Source organism: Palaemon carinicauda, chromosome 15 (genome assembly GCF_036898095.1).
Source record: "Palaemon carinicauda isolate YSFRI2023 chromosome 15, ASM3689809v2, whole genome shotgun sequence".
Taxonomy (NCBI): Eukaryota; Metazoa; Arthropoda; class Malacostraca; order Decapoda; family Palaemonidae; genus Palaemon; species Palaemon carinicauda.
In genome coordinates, this window is record NC_090739.1 from 118597495 (window position 1) to 118602198 (window position 4704).

The following is a 4704-nucleotide window of genomic DNA, read 5'->3' on the forward strand; positions in this document are numbered from 1 at the left end:
TGAATGCAGTAAATATAGAATGTAAGTAAAGGTGCATCTTAGCCTTTTATTCCTTAAAATAACCTACTTCACATGCTCCTTGATTTACTAAAACTAGCCTACAAGCTTTTCTAATTCCTACCTGACCTCGTGTGATTCACAACCTAAGCTTGTCAACAACTTTGTGTAAAGATAAGTGAAAGAAAAGACTTAGACTAAAAGAAAAGCCTGTTAATATATGATAGTTTACTTGCTAGCGAAAATGAAATTCGCAATAAGAAATGAACGAGTGCTGGCTAGCTTGTTGTTTTTCTCTATATGGTTAATGGGGGCTGGGGCATAATAACTTACGTATCGGTCGATTTAAATGTGAAGTATGTTTTTTACTCTAAGTCCATTGTTTACATTTGAGAGACTGAAGGGGACTTACTGCGTATGCGTTTTTTTCCATGGATTGCAGAGATTTCTGTGCATTTACAATGACGTATCTGTAAGGTGGTTTTTTTAAACCAATTAACAGCTTACAAGTAGTTCTTCATAAGTTCCCGGATGTTCTTTTACAACACCTATCCCCACCCCTTTTTCTCTTCAGTTTCATCATGGCTTCCATATGTCAAGGTTGTTCTCTGAGGGAGTGGGATATACATTCCCTCTTTTTCAGAGAAAATAAACTGGCATATGAGTTCCTACAGAACCATGGAGTCATCCCTTCTGATGTTCAATGCCCCTCCTGCCAACAGCCATGTGTCTTTAGATCTCAAGTTAATCAGTGGGCTTGTAATCGATCAGTCAAGGTTGCTAAGAAGGGAAAGCGTCATGCATGCGGTTTTTTCCATAACTGCATTTAAGGGCACTTTCTTGGAAAAGGCTCATATTCAAGCATGGGAAATACTGCCGTTCGTGGATCATTTCCTTGAAAGGGCCTTTTCGCACGGCAATGTAACTTATAACCTTGGCTGGACATTACAAACTTTGGTTAACTGGAGGTCTTATTGTTCGGAAGTCATGGAAAATTACTGCCAAAATTTGCCGGCTATTGGTGGGCCTGGCATTGTCGTCGAAGTGGATGAATCCAAGTTTGGGAGGTCGAAATATAACGGAGGTAGGCCTTTGTCTGGTGTGTGGGTGTTCGGTGGCATGGAGCGAGAGAGCAAAAAAATGTCTGTGGTCCCTTTGGTGGACCAACCAAGAAATGCCGAGACGCTTGGGACCTTGATACAACGTTATATCAAGGCGGGGAGCGTAATCCACATGGAAAGGATACAAAGATCTCGCCACTGCAGGGTATGTGCACCTCACTATGAATCATTCACAGAATTTTATAAATCCCATGACAGGTGCACATACTCAAAACATCAAAAGGCTGTGGTGGTATATCAAGAGTTACGTTCGCCATAGTGAAATTCTAAAAGAATATTTTATTCAATATTTATCTCGTTATGTTTTTATCTGCCAGGTAAAAAATTGTAATATGTATTTTAATGTTTAGTTTCGTTTTTTCAATAATTAGCAAACTAAAGTGTGCTTATTTTTCCAGCACAAGAGGACCGATTGCCTACATAATTTCCTGCTTCAAGCCGCCAAACTGTACCCCCACCCATCTACGTCTACGTCAGGGTCAGTGATAGTTCTTCCTTTGTCACAAAAGACCCTCAGCCTTCGACCTCCCAAACTTAAGGTAAGGATTTATTTGTGAATTGTGATTTCATTTTAGTTTTTGGCCTGGGAAGGGGGTCCGGGGGCTTGCCCCCGTTTAGGGGTTGTGACCTGGGAAGGTTTGTGACCTGAGAAGGTTTGTAACCTGGGAAGGGGGTCCAGGGCCTTGCCCCTTTTAGGGGTTGTGACCTGGGAAGGTTTGTGACCTGGGAAGGGGGATCGGGGGCTTGCCCCCAGCTAGGAGTTGTGACCTGGGAAGGTTTGTAACCTGGGAAGGGGGTCCGGGGGCTTGCCCCCAGCTAGGGGTTGTGACCTGGGAAGGTTTGTAACCTGGGAAGGGGGTCTGGGGTCTTGCCCCGGACTAGGGGCTGTGACCTAGGAAGGGGGTCTGAGCCCTTGCCCCCGGCTAGGGGTTGTGACCTGGGAACTACTAGGTTAGGTTAGGTGGGTTTGTTAGGTTCTGTACCCTTTGACAAATCTCAAATGTGTTAAATAATCATATTTGGCCTATGTTCAGCCACTTGCATGATCCATATATTTTTCCAACTGGTTATCTTGTTCTTATTTTGCATTTCTGACCATTATTATTGCTGTAAATCACTCGTTTATGACATTTCCCCACCCTAAAAAACCCGGTTTCCCACTGGGGTCCCCCATAATTGTCTTTATATAAGGGGGTCCAAAAACTCATGAACGGGTGGTTTGCCCAATAATTAAGGTCAGAAATGCATAGAACACAAGCTAACGAGTAGGAAAAATATATGGTTCATGTATTTGGCTAGAAATTAAAGTATCATATATTTACCGAAAAGCCTCAGACTAACTTGAATAGGAAGCTCCACCTCAATTAACTTTGGGTAGGAACAACTCCAACTTACCTAATGTATTGCTTAATTCAGTTTTATAAGCTATGAAAATGTAAGTAAACTAGTATTATGTAGTGGTTATTAGTAACAAATAAGTTTAAGAAGACTCGCCACATAATTATGCTGCATTTACAGGACAAAATGAGTTAAGAATTCGATTTAGTGTAACTGTTGATGTCTGGTACTGGCTTTGGTGGTATCTAGTGAAATAGATAGAAAATGTATTGATATTGCCAAGTTGAACAGTTTGCTTAAATATTTGTGGTATGTAGTTGGAAAGGTAATGGTAAGGTACTATAATATCATAGTGAATAAGAATTTACCATAAGATATGGGTGTTCACGGTTTTTTTTTTTATCAATCAATAAAAATATGGAAAGCAATACAATTTCCAAAGTTTAATATTTGTTTGTTCCTACGCAAATACAAACATTTCTTTCTTTAATATCGATATATTTTTTCAGCGTAGCTTGAATTTAGCCATAAAGTTTTGCGCTAGGTGTCAATTATCCACCGCTAGTTAGCATAGGTGTAAATCGATCACCCCACTCACAAACTGGCCCAGTGAAATCTATCGCTTTTGTTTTCAGCTCAGTAGAGTGAAGACGTGCTGTCTCACTCCTTCGTTAAAAGTTAAAGGTATCTTGTTTCAGTTCCAGTTTCATCACATTATATGTGTACCAGAACATCAGCTGGGCAAGCCCAACACTCCAGTGTAGTGCCCAACCACAGCAGTGGCATTCCCAGTAAACAGCTTAAACTAACGGTCCCAGGCTGGGATCGATCTGCTGCCATGCAAATGCTAGGCAAACATGTTGCCACTGCACTAGGCAGTGATAAACCTATTGAAATTTTCTTTGTTCCTACATAAATACAAACCATTGTTCTTTACACATTGGAGTAGAAATAACAACGAAGGCTGGAATACGTCCATTAAACTTTTAACGAGGTGTAAACAACCAACAGGGTAGCTACCCTGTCAGCTACGGGGTGGTTACCGCTGGCCCTCCAGCTTACTCGAACCACAATTGAATTTCAACCGTCACAGCAAGATCCACACACGTTATGCCAGTTGTGACGACACATATGCTCTGATACCTCACCTTGTGAGGAGTGTAGGAAGTGGCTGTCCTCTCAGTGGGTGTTGTTTGACAGGAGGAAGAAGACAAAAAGAGATTCTTCAGCTTTGGGGTCTTCCTCAAAGTATAAGATAAGAGCAGTAGTCGTATGGTCAAGCTCAGGGGCAGAGAGGTTCCATTATCTCCTCTTACAAAATGGCGCTGCCCCCTCCTGGGAGTGGTTCCCTTAATTCTTCTCTTCCTCTTGATTTAAAGAGGATGGTGCCCTTCAACTGTTGTGACCTTCATTGGGCATTCTAGGCTCACTGTTGGAGAAGTTTAATAGTTTCTTGTAGGAGAAACAGGCTGCTTTTGCTCCCACCGGCTCCTCCGTATGTCGTCACCCAACAGAGTCTGGGCACAATCTCACCTCTTCGACAGGAGATTTGAGATCGCTTTCTAGTATACAATATTCTATGAAACCTTTTGCTTCCCCGCCCGCAAGATGCTCACTTGCTCACCTATCAACTCCTAGATCCTCGCTCACTAGACCTCCATGTCTTAGGACCTCGCCTGCCAGTGCTTCCCCACATGCTTTGCACAAGTTAAACTCTCTCTCTTGTAGTTTCCTGCGGGCTTCAAAGTGGACAGAGTTGCACTATTCTGATGTTTCCTCACCTCGCCGTAGATCCTCGTCTTTGTCCCGTAGATGACATCACTGCTCTATGTTCTCCTTATGGTCTTCTTCTTGTTAGAGAATTGGTAGTCCTCCTCAGCCTTTTCAACCCAGGCAAGGACAAGGTCACCCTAGAGGAATGGGCAAGGGAAGAAGAAATCACCATTATGATTTGCAATTCCCTCCCATCTTGACTAGTGGGGGGAAATTTTGAAAGGGAATTGAAGGATTTATGGTGCAAAGGACTGGAATATCCACTTCCTACAGTCTAGGTACCACCTCCCATTCATCAGCTTTCCCCCTCCTCTAAGAATATCATCGTCATACAGAGAGCGCCCATTAAAACGTTATACTGTAACCTACAACAGGACATCTAGAAGATGATCAAGAAGGATGCTCTTCAGAAAGTCAATGATGGGAGCCTCGGCTTCTTCAGTTTACTCTTTCTTATTGAGAAGGCGTCTGAAGG

The 4704-nt window shown here is 42.6% G+C and overlaps 1 long non-coding RNA gene across 1 annotated transcript in view; it reads left to right on the forward strand.

The window, feature by feature from the left end:
* The first annotated feature begins 1522 nt into the window (after positions 1-1522).
* LOC137654365 (uncharacterized) overlaps positions 1523-4704 on the forward strand; it is a 28880-nt gene continuing 25698 nt past the window's right edge. Inside the window, exon 1 of the long non-coding RNA XR_011046616.1 lies at positions 1523-1657. This is a non-coding gene — a long non-coding RNA (uncharacterized lncRNA). The remainder of the gene's footprint in view (positions 1658-4704) is intronic.